The sequence below is a fragment of the Pleurodeles waltl genome, chromosome 12 (assembly GCF_031143425.1).
Source record: "Pleurodeles waltl isolate 20211129_DDA chromosome 12, aPleWal1.hap1.20221129, whole genome shotgun sequence".
Lineage (NCBI taxonomy): Eukaryota > Metazoa > Chordata > Amphibia > Caudata > Salamandridae > Pleurodeles > Pleurodeles waltl.
In genome coordinates this window covers 117344901-117359989 of record NC_090451.1, presented here as the reverse complement: position 1 = coordinate 117359989, position 15089 = coordinate 117344901, and the positions used below count along the sequence as shown (strand labels likewise).

The window sequence follows — 15089 nt, the reverse complement described above, 5'->3', positions numbered from 1 at the left end:
CCTACTTGCTCCAACTCACTCTATTGCTTTGGAGGTTGAGAAGTCTGGACTGCTAGCAAAGGGTCTTTCCTCTTCCTTAGTGGAGTTAATTCAGCACTCCAGCAGGCCTTCTACTTCGAAGTCTTACTCAAAGAACTGGAAGTCTTTTGAGACGTGATGTTCTGCTCATGATATTTTGGCACCTACCTGTAGTTTGTCTGCTATTTTGCATTTTCTTCTGAATGGGTTTCACTTGAATCTCTTTCCACTCTGAAAGCTCATTGCTTTGCAATAAAGGTTTTTAGGGACTTTTCTGTACCTTCGTCGATGTTACAATCTTTGGTGTCTAGACTGTTCTGATCTTTTGTCAATTGTAAGACCAGTTGAAAAATCCCTTTTCCCCAACTCAGAATCTTCCTACTCTTTTATAGGCTTTGCAATTTTATCTCTTTGAGGATCTGGATACTGTAGACATAAAGATTGTTTCCTATATAGTTATTTTCCTATTTCCTATCACCTTGCTGAGAACAATTGGGGAGCTGGGAGCCTTAAAATGCTGTCCTCTCTTCATTTGATACTTTGGAAGATGGGGTAACTTTAAGGCCTAGCCTTACCTTTGCTGCAAAGGTTAAGTCTATTTTTGATAGATCTTAGGAAATAATTCTTCCTTCTTTCATTCCCTCTCCTTCTTCTCCGGAGGAACATTTGCTGAATACACTTGATGTTTAAAGAGCTCTTTTCATTTATGTCACCAGGCCTCTGCAGTTCAGGAAAACCGACTCATTGTTTGTGACTTTTGGACAGCCTGGAAAAGACAAGAAGGTGACTTTTATGACTCTGAGTAGGTGGATTAAGTTGTCAATTTTTCTGGCTTTGCAAGGCTTTTTAGAATATCTTCCAGTTCAGGGATGGTCTACGAGAGGAATGGCCACCTCCTGGGTTGAATTCCAGTGAGTAACAATCTAGGAAATTCCTAGGGTGGCTACTTGGTCCTCAGAGCATACATTTGTCAAGCATTATGGCTTAATAATTTTTCTGTTTTGCATTTGAGTACCAATGTTTTGAACTCTGCATTACCCTTAGTCCATCTTGTCTTTGTCACAAACATTACATCCTGCCCACCTTCCCATCAGTCCTTTGGCAAGGGCTTGGCACCCAGGTTGGGTGCATGGGGCTAGCATTTATGGATCCTCCTGTTCTTTCTTCCTGTTGGAAGGTGACATCACCTTACTTTGTAATGACTGTCACAAGGACGCAATGGACTAAGGCTAATGAAGATTACCAATAAGTAACCAACGCATCACCATTCTTTCTGAATGTGCGTGGCTTATTCCGCAGGACTTGTTCTTTGTATGATTCCTGGATTTTCAGAAGCCCTTTGATGGCAGCACCCCCACACTGAAAATTGTTTCAGCACCACTGTACAAGGGTCAGTTGTCATGCTCATCTGCGGCGTAAATTTGCATTGAAGTAGTCTAACTCCCCAGGCTTTGTCTTTTGCTCAATTTGCCTTTGTGAGTTTTCTCTCAATCACTGTCGACTTACTTTGATCTTTCTTTCTTCTTTTACTTCACCTTCGCCTTCAGTGTATCTTTCGGCCCTCTTAAGAGACACACCCCCTTGTAGCCACTTCTATACTTCTGTCACCTAATTATTTTCCTATTCTTTCCCCTGTAACGTTGCTGATCTTAGCTATAGCATCACTATCCAGAATCTGTTCACCTGAGTTATGTTCCTCTTATCCCCACGCATCTAATAATCAGCTCTTGGTCTCCCTCCACCTCTCACGAGACATAGTCTGAGGCAGTGTCTCCATCTTGGAGAGACAATCCCTTGCACTTGTGTTGTTCTACTGGCACTGCCGGCTTGAGCTTTGGTCAGCAGTGGCAAAAGAAGGACTAATGGAAAGTGAATGTATACTGGAGCAACAGAGTGTATGGATTTATAAGAGCTTGATTAAATGAGAAAAAAGAGTTTAGTTGAGAGAAAAAATGCAACCTGGCCCATACGGGGATTGAACCCGCGACCGTGGCGTTATTAGCACCACGCTCTAACCAACTGAGCTAACCGGCCATGAGTACTAAATCTATCCTTTTTCCATGTAATGCAGATAGATAGAAGAGTTGGTCTCACTATCGCAATTCCTTCATACTTTTCTCCTTCCGCCCCCTGTCTGGATTTCAATAACAAGAGCTGTGGAGTGCTGCACGCCAGCCTCAGTGCCTCTTCTTTCACTCAATCTCACTGTGTGCTGTGATATCTTTGTAACATCGCTTGTTGCCGGAAAAAAAGGAAAGGATGGATAGTATTTTTATTCTTTTACAACAAAACCCAAAATGCATCGGCTTGCTTGCTCATTAAGTTTACAAGGCCAGCTGCTTTTGAGATATTATAATTATAGTGGTTATTCGGCGTTGGAGGTAAGAGAGTTTTTTTTAGGTCTGGCCGTTCCTTCTGCTTCAAATTACTTGAGCTCATGTCAACAAAGTAACAACAAAACATAGCCAACGGTTCGTTGCTCAAGCCTTCCCTACTGCGCCTTCCCATGTCTCTCCTGCCGACCACAGTGCAGGAAATCTGAGTTTGCATTTGCGCGAAGAGACGTACAACACAAGAAGGCGCGCTTTTGTGCGCAGGGCACCACCCGGCCTGTGCATTCCTCACTGTCGTGAGATCAGTTTACTCAGCAGAGCATGACGCTGCAATTGGTTAGTAGGGCAGGCCTGACCAGAATAGTATATTTGGGGTCATGTATTTGATTGCATTTTTAAAACAGTAACAGAACTTAACTGCAATGTTTAAATAGGTCTAGACATATTTAAACAGTGTCAATTTAATAGAAGAATTGTGGACAATTCAGAGGGGAGGCACCAATGTTTTTTTTTCCCATTGGGTGGATGCGGCATTAAAGAGTTTGAAGACCACTGGTCTAAGTGGACACTAATATACCTGGATGCTCCTGAATCCTCGCAACAGATGCCACCAAACCTGGCTGGAGAGCTACTGTGTTGGACTGATCCTGTCGATTCAAGTGGTCTTTCCTAGAGAGTCGGAGGTCATGGAAATAGATGGAGTTGATGGTAATCTTCAGGGCTTTGAAGTTTTCCCATCATTATCTGTCTCAAAAAAATGTGCTAGTAAAGACAGAGAATAAGGTAGCTGTCTTTTACATTAACCAACTGTGAAGCATGCATTCAAAATCCCTCAATGCAATAGCAGAACAATTGGCTTATTTGGCAGAGATCAACCTGTTGCACACGTCGGCAGTACACATCAAGGGCACCGACAATGTGATGGCAGACAGCTGGAGGTTTCCAAATTTGCTGGAGTTGACGTTATCCAGGTCGTTGTTTTGAGAGATATGCCGAGAGTTTGTGAAACCCTTTCTGGATCTCTTTTCAAACCAGGACAATGCTCATCTTTGTCGATTCTGATCCAGGCTTCCGGAACAAGGAGCCTAGGTAGTGGACGTATTGGTGATAAAGTGGCTGAGAAGTCTCCTTTATACATTCCCCCACTTTTTATTGATCCAGATGGTTCTCTTCAAGTCTCAGCAGGGGGGAGGGAACTTTATTCTTGTGGGCCCTTATTGTCCAAAGATGTCATGGTTTCCTCTTCTGAACCCCTGGCTCTTCTACCTCCTTGAGTACTGCTCAAGTGTGTCTCTCTCAGAACGTCGTCCCTGACCTTCTTGCTCCAACTCACTCTATCGCTTTGGAGGTTGAGAAGTCTGGACTGCTAGCAAAGGGTCTTTCCTCTTCCTTAGTGGAGTTAATTCAGCACTCCAGCAGGCCTTCTACTTCGAAGTCTTACTCAAAGAACTGGAAGTCTTTTGAGACGTGATGTTCTGCTCATGATCTTTTGGCACCTACCTGTAGTTTGTCTGCTATTTAGCATTTTCTTCTGAATGGGTTTCACTTGAATCTCTTTCCACTCTGAAAGCTCATTGCTTTGCAATAAAGGTTTTTAGGGACTTTTCTGTACCTTCGTCGATGTTACAATCTTTGGTGTCTAGACTGTTCTGATCTTTTGTCAATAGTAAGACCAGTTGAAAAATCCCTTTTCCCCAACTCAGAATCTTCCTACTCTTTTATAGGCTTTGCAATTTTATCTCTTTGAGGATCTGGATACTGTAGACATAAAGATTGTTTCCTATAAAGTTATTTTCCTATTTCCTATCACCTTGCTGAGAACAATTGGGGAGCTGGGAGCCTTAAAATGCTGTCCTCTCTTCATTTGATACTTTGGAAGATGGGGTAACTTTAAGGCCTAGCCTTACCTTTGCTGCAAAGGTTAAGTCTATTTTTGATAGATCTTAGGAAATAATTCTTCCTTCTTTCATTCCCTCTCCTTCTTCTCCGGAGGAACATTTGCTGAATACACTTGATGTTTAAAGAGCTCTTTTCATTTATGTCACCAGGCCTCTGCAGTTCAGGAAAACCGACTCATTGTTTGTGACTTTTGGACAGCCTGGAAAAGACAAGAAGGTGACTTTTATGACTCTGAGTAGGTGGATTAAGTTGTCAATTTTTCTGGCTTTGCAAGGCTTTTTAGAATATCTTCCAGTTCAGGGATGGTCTACGAGAGGAATGGCCACCTCCTGGGTTGAATTCCAGTGAGTAACAATCTAGGAAATTCCTAGGGTGGCTACTTGGTCCTCAGAGCATACATTTGTCAAGCATTATGGCTTAATAATTTTTCTGTTTTGCATTTGAGTACCAATGTTTTGAACTCTGCATTACCCTTAGTCCATCTTGTCTTTGTCACAAACATTACATCCTGCCCACCTTCCCATTAGTCCTTTGGCAAGGGCTTGGCACCCAGGTTGGGTGCATGGGGCTAGCATTTATGGATCCTCCTGTTCTTTCTTCCTGTTGGAAGGTGACATCACCTTACTTTGTAATGACTGTCACAAGGACGCAATGGACTAAGGCTAATGAAGATTACCAATAAGTAACCAACGCATCACCATTCTTTCTGAATGTGCGTGGCTCATTCCGCAGGACTTGTTCTTTGTATGATTCCTGGATTTTCAGAAGCCCTTTGATGGCAGCACCCCCACACTGAAAATTGTTTCAGCACCACTGTACAAGGGTCAGTTGTCATGCTAATCTGCAGCGTAAATTTGCATTGAAGTAGTCTAACACCCCAGGCTTTGTCTTTTGCTCAATTTGCCTTTGTGAGTTTTCTCTCAATCACTGTCGACTTACTTTGATCTTTCTTTCTTCTTTTACTTCACCTTCGCCTTCAGTGTATCTTTCGGCCCTCTTAAGAGACACACCCCCTTGTAGCCACTTCTATACTTCTGTCACCTAATTATTTTCCTATTCTTTCCCCTGTAACGTTGCTGATCCTAGCTATAGCATCACTATCCAGAATCTGTTCACCTGAGTTATGTTCCTCTTATCCCCACGCATCTAATAATCAGCTCTTGGTCTCCCTCCACCTCTCACGAGACATAGTCTGAGGCAGTGTCTCCATCTTGGAGAGACAATCCCTTGCACTTGTGTTGTTCTACTGGCACTGCCGGCTTGAGCTTTGGTCAGCAGTGGCAAAAGAAGGACTAATGGAAAGTGAATGTATACTGGAGCAACAGAGTGTATGGATTTATAAGAGCTTGATTAAATGAGAAAAAAGAGTTTAGCTGAGAGAAAAAATGCAACCTGGCCCATACGGGGATTGAACCCGCGACCGTGGCGTTATTAGCACCACGCTCTAACCAACTGAGCTAACCGGCCATGAGTACTAAATCTATCCTTTTTCCATGTAATGCAGATAGATAGAAGAGTTGGTCTCACTATCGCAATTCCTTCATACTTTTCTCCTTCCGCCCCCTGTCTGGATTTCAATAACAAGAGCTGTGGAGTGCTGCACGCCAGCCTCAGTGCCTCTTCTTTCACTCAATCTCACTGTGTGCTGTGATATCTTTGTAACATCACTTGTTGCCGGAAAAAAAGGAAAGGATGGATAGTATTTTTATTCTTTTACAACAAAACCCAAAATGCATCGGCTTGCTTGCTCATTAAGTTTACAAGGCCAGCTGCTTTTGAGATATTATAATTATAGTGGTTATTCGGCGTTGGAGGTAAGAGAGTTTTTTTTAGGTCTGGCCGTTCCTTCTGCTTCAAATTACTTGAGCCCCTGTCAACAAAGTAACAACAAAACATAGCCAACGGTTCGTTGCTCAAGCCTTCCCTACTGCGCCTTCCCATGTCTCTCCTGCCGACCACAGTGCAGGAAATCTGAGTTTGCATTTGCGCGAAGAGACGTACAACACAAGAAGGCGCGCTTTTGTGCGCCGGGCAGCACCCGGCCTGTGCATTCCTCACTGTCGTGAGATCAGTTTACTCAGCAGAGCATGACGCTGCAATTGGTTAGTAGGGCAGGCCTGACCAGAATAGTATATTTGGGGTCATGTATTTGATTGCATTTTTAAAACAGTAACAGAACTTAACTGCAATGTTTAAATAGGTCTAGACATATTTAAACAGTGTCAATTTAATAGAAGAATTGTGGACAATTCAGAGGGGAGGCACCAATGTTTTTTTTTCCCATTGGGTGGATGCGGCATTAAAGAGTTTGAAGACCACTGGTCTAAGTGGACACTAATATACCTGGATGCTCCTGAATACTCGCAACAGATGCCAGCAAACCTGGCTGGAGAGCTACAGTGTTGGACTGATCCTGTCGATTCAAGTGGTCTTTCCTAGAGAGTCGGAGGTCATGGAAATAGATGGAGTTGATGGTAATCTTCAGGGCTTTGAAGTTTTCCCATCATCATCTGTCTCAAAAAAATGTGCTAGTAAAGACAGAGAATAAGGTAGCTGTCTTTTACATTAACCAACAGTGAAGCATGCATTCAAAATCCCTCAATGCAATAGCAGAACAATTGGCTTATTGGGCAGAGATCAACCTGTTGCACACGTCGGCAGTACACATCAAGGGCACCGACAATGTGATGGCAGACAGCTGGAGGTTTCCAAATTTGCTGGAGTTGACGTTATCCAGGTCGTTGTTTTGAGAGATATGCCGAGAGTTTGTGAAACCCTTTCTGGATCTCTTTTCAAACCAGGACAATGCTCATCTTTGTCGATTCTGATCCAGGCTTCCGGAACAAGGAGCCTAGGTAGTGGACGTATTGGTGATAAAGTGGCTGAGAAGTCTCCTTTATACATTCCCCCACTTTTTATTGATCCAGATGGTTCTCTTCAAGTCTCAGCAGGGGGGAGGGAACTTTATTCTTGTGGGCCCTTATTGTCCAAAGATGTCATGGTTTCCTCTTCTGAACCCCTGGCTCTTCTACCTCCTTGAGTACTGCTCAAGTGTGTCTCTCTCAGAACGTCGTCCCTGACCTTCTTGCTCCAACTCACTCTATCGCTTTGGAGGTTGAGAAGTCTGGACTGCTAGCAAAGGGTCTTTCCTCTTCCTTAGTGGAGTTAATTCAGCACTCCAGCAGGCCTTGTACTTCGAAGTCTTACTCAAAGAACTGGAAGTCTTTTGAGACGTGATGTTCTGCTCATGATCTTTTGGCACCTACCTGTAGTTTGTCTGCTATTTTGCATTTTCTTCTGAATGGGTTTCACTTGAATCTCTTTCCACTCTGAAAGCTCATTGCTTTGCGATAAAGGTTTTTAGGGACTTTTCTGTACCTTCGTCGATGTTACAATCTTTGGTGTCTAGACTGTTCTGATCTTTTGTCAATTGTAAGACCAGTTGAAAAATCCCTTTTCCCCAACTCAGAATCTTCCTACTCTTTTATAGGCTTTGCAATTTTATCTCTTTGAGGATCTGGATACTGTAGACATAAAGATTGTTTCCTATAAAGTTATTTTCCTATTTCCTATCACCTTGCTGAGAACAATTGGGGAGCTGGGAGCCTTAAAATACTGTCCTCTCTTCATTTGATACTTTGGAAGATGGGGTAACTTTAAGGCCTAGCCTTACCTTTGCTGCAAAGGTTAAGTCTATTTTTGATAGATCTTAGGAAATAATTCTTCCTTCTTTCATTCCCTCTCCTTCCTCTCCGGAGGAACATTTGCTGAATACACATGATGTTTAAAGAGCTCTTTTCATTTATGTCACCAGGCCTCTGCAGTTCAGGAAAACCGACTCATTGTTTGTGACTTTTGGACAGCCTGGAAAAGACAAGAAGGTGACTTTTATGACTCTGAGTAGGTGGATTAAGTTGTCAATTTTTCTGGCTTTGCAAGGCTTTTTAGAATATCTTCCAGTTCAGGGATGGTCTACGAGAGGAATGGCCACCTCCTGGGTTGAATTCCAGTGAGTAACAATCTAGGAAATTCCTAGGGTGGCTACTTGGTCCTCAGAGCATACATTTGTCAAGCATTATGGCTTAATAATTTTTCTGTTTTGCATTTGAGTACCAATGTTTTGAACTCTGCATTACCCTTAGTCCATCTTGTCTTTGTCACAAACATTACATCCTGCCCACCTTCCCATCAGTCCTTTGGCAAGGGCTTGGCACCCAGGTTGGGTGCATGGGGCTAGCATTTAAGGATCCTCCTGTTCTTTCTTCCTGTTGGAAGGTGACATCACCTTACTTTGTAATGACTGTCACAAGGACGCAATGGACTAAGGCTAATGAAGATTACCAATAAGTAACCAACGCATCACCATTCTTTCTGAATGTGCGTGGCTCATTCCGCAGGACTTGTTCTTTGTATGATTCCTGGATTTTCAGAAGCCCTTTGATGGCAGCACCCCCACACTGAAAATTGTTTCAGCACCACTGTACAAGGGTCAGTTGTCATGCTCATCTGCGGCGTAAATTTGCATTGAATTAGTCTAACTCCCCAGGCCTTGTCTTTTGCTCAATTTGCCTTTGTGAGTTTTCTCTCAATCACTGTCGACTTCCTTTAATCTTTCTTTCTTCTTTTACTTCACCTTCGCCTTCAGTGTATCTTTCGGCCCTCTTAAGAGACACACCCCCTTGTAGCCACTTCTATACTTCTGTCACCTAATTATTTTCCTATCCTTTCCCCTGTAACGTTGCTGATCTTAGCTATAGCATCACTATCCAGAATCTGTTCACCTGAGTTATGTTCCTCTTATCCCCACGCATCTAGTAATCAGCTCTTGGTCTCCCTCCACCTCTCACGAGACATAGTCTGAGGCAGTGTCTCCATCTTGGAGAGACAATCCCTTGCACTTGTGTTGTTCTACTGGCACTGCCGGCTTGAGCTTTGGTCAGCAGTGGCAAAAGAAGGACTAATGGAAAGTGAACGTATACTGGAGCAACAGAGTGTATGGATTTATAAGAGCTTGATTAAATGAGAAAAAAGAGTTTAGTTGAGAGAAAAAATGCAACCTGGCCCGTACGGGGATTGAACCCGCGACCTTGGCGTTATTAGCACCACACTCTAACCAACTGAGCTAACCGGCCATGACTACTAAAGATATCCTTTTTCCTTGTAATGCAGATAGATAGAAGAGTTGGTCTCCCTATTGCAATTCCTTCATACTTTTCTCCTTCCGCCCCCTGTCTGGATTTCAATAACAAGAGCTGTGGAGTGCTGCACGCCAGCCTCAGTGCCTCTTCTTTCACTCAATCTCACTGTGTGCTGTGATATCTTTGTAACATCGATTGTTGCCGGAAAAAAAGGAAAGGATGGATAGTATTTTTATTCTTTTACAACAAAACCCAAAATGCATCGGCTTGCTTGCTCATTAAGTTTACAAGGCCAGCTGCTTTTGAGATATTATAATTATAGTGGTTATTCGGCGTTGGAGGTAAGAGAGTTTTTTTTAGGTCTGGCCGTTCCTTCTGCTTCAAATTACTTGAGCTCATGTCAACAAAGTAACAACAAAACATAGCCAACGGTTCGTTGCTCAAGCCTTCCCTACTGCGCCTTCCCATGTCTCTCCTGCCGACCACAGTGCAGGAAATCTGAGTTTGCATTTGCGCGAAGAGACGTACAACACAAGAAGGCGCGCTTTTGTGCGCCAGGCACCACCCGGCCTGTGCATTCCTCACTGTCGTGAGATCAGTTTACTCAGCAGAGCATGACGCTGCAATTGGTTAGTAGGGCAGGCCTGACCAGAATAGTATATTTGGGGTCATGTATTTGATTGCATTTTTAAAACAGTAACAGAACTTAACTGCAATGTTTAAATAGGTCTAGACATATTTAAACAGTGTCAATTTAATAGAAGAATTGTGGACAATTCAGAGGGGAGGCACCAATGTTTTTTTTTTCCCATTGGGTGGATGCGGCATTAAAGAGTTTGAAGACCACTGGTCTAAGTGGACACTAATATACCTGGATGCTCCTGAATCCTCGCAACAGATGGCAGCAAACCTGGCTGGAGAGCTACTGTGTTGGACTGATCCTGTCGATTCAAGTGGTCTTTCCTAGAGAGTCGGAGGTCATGGAAATAGATGGAGTTGATGGTAATCTTCAGGGCTTTGAAGTTTTCCCATCATCATCTGTCTCAAAAAAATGTGCTAGTAAAGAGAGAGAATAAGGTAGCTGTCTTTTACATTACCAACAGTGAAGCATGCATTCAAAATCCCTCAATGCAATAGCAGAACAATTGGGTTATTGGGCAGAGATCAACCTGTTGCACACGTCGGCAGTACACATCAAGGGCACCGACAATGTGATGGCAGACAGCTGGAGGTTTCCAAATTTGCTGGAGTTGACGTTATCCAGGTCGTTGTTTTGAGAGATATGCCGAGAGTTTGTGAAACCCTTTCTGGATCTCTTTTCAAACAAGGACAATGCTCATCTTTGTCGATTCTGATCCAGGCTTCCGGAACAAGGAGCCTAGGTAGTGGACGTATTGGTGATAAAGTGGCTGAGAAGTCTCCTTTATACATTCCCCCACTTTTTATTGATCCAGATGGTTCTCTTCAAGTCTCAGCAGGGGGGAGGGAACTTTATTCTTGTGGGCCCTTCTTGGCCAGAGATGTCATGGTTTCCTCTTCTGAACCCCTGGCTCTTCTACCTCCTTGAGTACTGCTCAAGTGTGTCTCTCTCAGAACGTCGTCCCTGACCTTCTTGCTCCAACTCACTCTATCGCTTTGGAGGTTGAGAAGTCTGGACTGCTAGCAAAGGGTCTTTCCTCTTCCTTAGTGGAGTTAATTCAGCACTCCAGCAGGCCTTCTACTTTGAAGTCTTACTCAAAGAACTGGAAGTCTTTTGAGACGTGATGTTCTGCTCATGATCTTTTGGCACCTACCTGTAGTTTGTCTGCTATTTTGCATTTTCTTCTGAATGGGTTTCAGTTGAATCTCTTTCCACTCTGAAAGCTCATTGCTTTGCGATAAAGGTTTTTAGGGACTTTTCTGTACCTTCGTCGATGTTACAATCTTTGGTGTCTAGACTGTTCTGATCTTTTGTCAATTGTAAGACCAGTTGAAAAATCCCTTTTCTCCAACTCAGAATCTTCCTACTGTTTTATAGGCTTTGCAATTTTATCTCTTTGAGGATCTGGACACTGTAGACATAAAGATTGTTTCCTATAAAGTTATTTTCCTATTTCCTATCACCTTCCTGAGAACAATTGGGGAGCTGGGAGCCTTAAAATGCTGTCCTCTCTTCAGTTGATACTTTGGAAGATGGGGTAACTTTAAGGCCTAGCCTTACCTTTGCTGCAAAGGTTAAGTCTATTTTTGATAGAACTTAGGAAATAATTCATCCTTCTTTCATTCCCTCTCCTTCCTCTCCGGAGGAACATTTGCTGAATACACTTGATGTTTAAAGAGCTCTTTTCATTTATGTCACCAGGCCTCTGCAGTTCAGGAAAACCGACTCATTGTTTGTGACTTTTGGACAGCCTGGAAAAGACAAGAAGGTGACTTTTATGACTCTGAGTAGGTGGATTAAGTTGTCAATTTTTCTGGCTTTGCAAGGCTTTTTAGAATATCTTCCAGTTCAGGGATGGTCTACGAGAGGAATGGCCACCTCCTGGGTTGAATTCCAGTGAGTAACAATCTAGGAAATTCCTAGGGTGGCTACTTGGTCCTCAGAGCATACATTTGTCAAGCATTATGGCTTAATAATTTTTCTGTTTTGCATTTGAGTACCAATGTTTTGAACTCTGCATTACCCTTAGTCCATCTTGTCTTTGTCACAAACATTACATCCTGCCCACCTTCCCATCAGTCCTTTGGCAAGGGCTTGGCACCCAGGTTGGGTGCATGGGGCTAGCATTTATGGATCCTCCTGTTCTTTCTTCCTGTTGGAAGGTGACATCACCTTACTTTGTAATGACTGTCACAAGGACGCAATGGACTAAGGCTAATGAAGATTACCAATAAGTAACCAACGCATCACCATTCTTTCTGAATGTGCGTGGCTCATTCCGCAGGACTTGTTCTTTGTATGATTCCTGGATTTTCAGAAGCCCTTTGATGGCAGCACCCCCACACTGAAAATTGTTTCAGCACCACTGTACAAGGGTCAGTTGTCATGCTCATCTGCGGTGTAAATTTGCATTGAAGTAGTCTAACTCCCCAGGCTTTGTCTTTTGCTCAATTTGCCTTTGTGAGTTTTCTCTCAATCACTGTCGACTTACTTTGATCTTTCTTTCTTCTTTTACTTCACCTTCGCCTTCAGTGTATCTTTCGGCCCTCTTAAGAGACACACCCCCTTGTAGCCACTTCTATACTTCTGTCACCTAATTATTTTCCTATTCTTTCCCCTGTAACGTTGCTGATCTTAGCTATAGCATCACTATCCAGAATCTGTTCACCTGAGTTATGTTCCTCTTATCCCCACGCATCTAATAATCAGCTCTTGGTCTCCCTCCACCTCTCACGAGACATAGTCTGAGGCAGTGTCTCCATCTTGGAGAGACAATCCCTTGCACTTGTGTTGTTCTACTGGCACTGCCGGCTTGAGCTTTGGTCAGCAGTGGCAAAAGAAGGACTAATGGAAAGTGAACGTATACTGGAGCAACAGAGTGTATGGATTTATAAGAGCTTGATTAAATGAGAAAAAAGAGTTTAGTTGAGAGAAAAAATGCAACCTGGCCCATACGGGGATTGAACCCGCGACCGTGGCGTTATTAGCACCACGCTCTAACCAACTGAGCTAACCGGCCATGAGTACTAAATCTATCCTTTTTCCATGTAATGCAGATAGATAGAAGAGTTGGTCTCACTATCGCAATTCCTTCATACTTTTCTCCTTCCGCCCCCTGTCTGGATTTCAATAACAAGAGCTGTGGAGTGCTGCACGCCAGCCTCAGTGCCTCTTCTTTCACTCAATCTCACTGTGTGCTGTGATATCTTTGTAACATCGCTTGTTGCCGGAAAAAAAGGAAAGGATGGATAGTATTTTTATTCTTTTACAACAAAACCCAAAATGCATCGGCTTGCTTGCTCATTAAGTTTACAAGGCCAGCTGCTTTTGAGATATTATAATTATAGTGGTTATTCGGCGTTGGAGGTAAGAGAGTTTTTTTTAGGTCTGGCCGTTCCTTCTGCTTCAAATTACTTGAGCCCCTGTCAACAAAGTAACAACAAAACATAGCCAACGGTTCGTTGCTCAAGCCTTCCCTACTGCGCCTTCCCATGTCTCTCCTGCCGACCACAGTGCAGGAAATCTGAGTTTGCATTTGCGCGAAGAGACGTACAACACAAGAAGGCGCGCTTTTGTGCGCCGGGCACCACCCGGCCTGTGCATTCCTCACTGTCGTGAGATCAGTTTACTCAGCAGAGCATGACGCTGCAATTGGTTAGTAGGGCAGGCCTGACCAGAATAGTATATTTGGGGTCATGTATTTGATTGCATTTTTAAAACAGTAACAGAACTTAACTGCAATGTTTAAATAGGTCTAGACATATTTAAACAGTGTCAATTTAATAGAAGAATTGTGGACAATTCAGAGGGGAGGCACCAATGTTTTTTTTTCCCATTGGGTGGATGCGGCATTAAAGAGTTTGAAGACCACTGGTCTAAGTGGACACTAATATACCTGGATGCTCCTGAATCCTCGCAACAGATGCCACCAAACCTGGCTGGAGAGCTACTGTGTTGGACTGATCCTGTCGATTCAAGTGGTCTTTCCTAGAGAGTCGGAGGTCATGGAAATAGATGGAGTTGATGGTAATCTTCAGGGCTTTGAAGTTTTCCCATCATCATCTGTCTCAAAAAAATGTGCTAGTAAAGACAGAGAATAAGGTAGCTGTCTTTTACATTAACCAACTGTGAAGCATGCATTCAAAATCCCTCAATGCAATAGCAGAACAATTGGCTTATTGGGCAGAGATCAACCTGTTGCACACGTCGGCAGTACACATCAAGGGCACCGACAATGTGATGGCAGACAGCTGGAGGTTTCCAAATTTGCTGGAGTTGACGTTATCCAGGTCTTTGTTTTGAGAGATATGCCGAGAGTTTGTGAAACCCTTTCTGGATCTCTTTTCAAACCAGGACAATGCTCATCTTTGTCGATTCTGATCCAGGCTTCCGGAACAAGGAGCCTAGGTAGTGGACGTATTGGTGATAAAGTGGCTGAGAAGTCTCCTTTATACATTCCCCCACTTTTTATTGATCCAGATGGTTCTCTTCAAGTCTCAGCAGGGGGGAGGGAACTTTATTCTTGTGGGCCCTTATTGTCCAAAGATGTCATGGTTTCCTCTTCTGAACCCCTGGCTCTTCTACCTCCTTGAGTACTGCTCAAGTGTGTCTCTCTCAGAACGTCGTCCCTGACCTTCTTGCTCCAACTCACTCTATCGCTTTGGAGGTTGAGAAGTCTGGACTGCTAGCAAAGGGTCTTTCCTCTTCCTTAGTGGAGTTAATTCAGCACTCCAGCAGGCCTTCTACTTCGAAGTCTTACTCAAAGAACTGGAAGTCTTTTGAGACGTGATGTTCTGCTCATGATCTTTTGGCACCTACCTGTAGTTTGTCTGCTATTTTGCATTTTCTTCTGAATGGGTTTCACTTGAATCTCTTTCCACTCTGAAAGCTCATTGCTTTGCAATAAAGGTTTTTAGGGACTTTTCTGTACCTTCGTCGATGTTACAATCTTTGGTGTCTAGACTGTTCTGATCTTTTGTCAATTGTAAGACCAGTTGAAAAATCCCTTTTCCCCAACTCAGAATCTTCCTACTCTTTTATAGGCTTTGCAATTTTATCTCT

The 15089-nt window shown here is 43.3% G+C and overlaps 4 non-coding genes across 4 annotated transcripts; all 4 read right to left on the bottom strand.

Annotated features, from left to right (window-relative positions):
• Window positions 1-1978: 1978 nt before the first annotated feature.
• TRNAI-AAU (transfer RNA isoleucine (anticodon AAU)) lies at window positions 1979-2052 on the bottom strand. The gene has a single exon. It is a non-coding gene; the product is annotated as a tRNA-Ile (tRNA).
• Window positions 2053-5643: 3591 nt separating this feature from the next.
• On the bottom strand, window positions 5644-5717 carry TRNAI-AAU (transfer RNA isoleucine (anticodon AAU)). The gene has a single exon. It is a non-coding gene; the product is annotated as a tRNA-Ile (tRNA).
• Window positions 5718-9308: 3591 nt separating this feature from the next.
• Window positions 9309-9382, bottom strand: TRNAI-AAU (transfer RNA isoleucine (anticodon AAU)). Its single transcript has one exon. It is a non-coding gene; the product is annotated as a tRNA-Ile (tRNA).
• Window positions 9383-12973: 3591 nt separating this feature from the next.
• TRNAI-AAU (transfer RNA isoleucine (anticodon AAU)) lies at window positions 12974-13047 on the bottom strand. The gene has a single exon. It is a non-coding gene; the product is annotated as a tRNA-Ile (tRNA).
• Between the last annotated feature and the right edge of the window lie 2042 nt (window positions 13048-15089).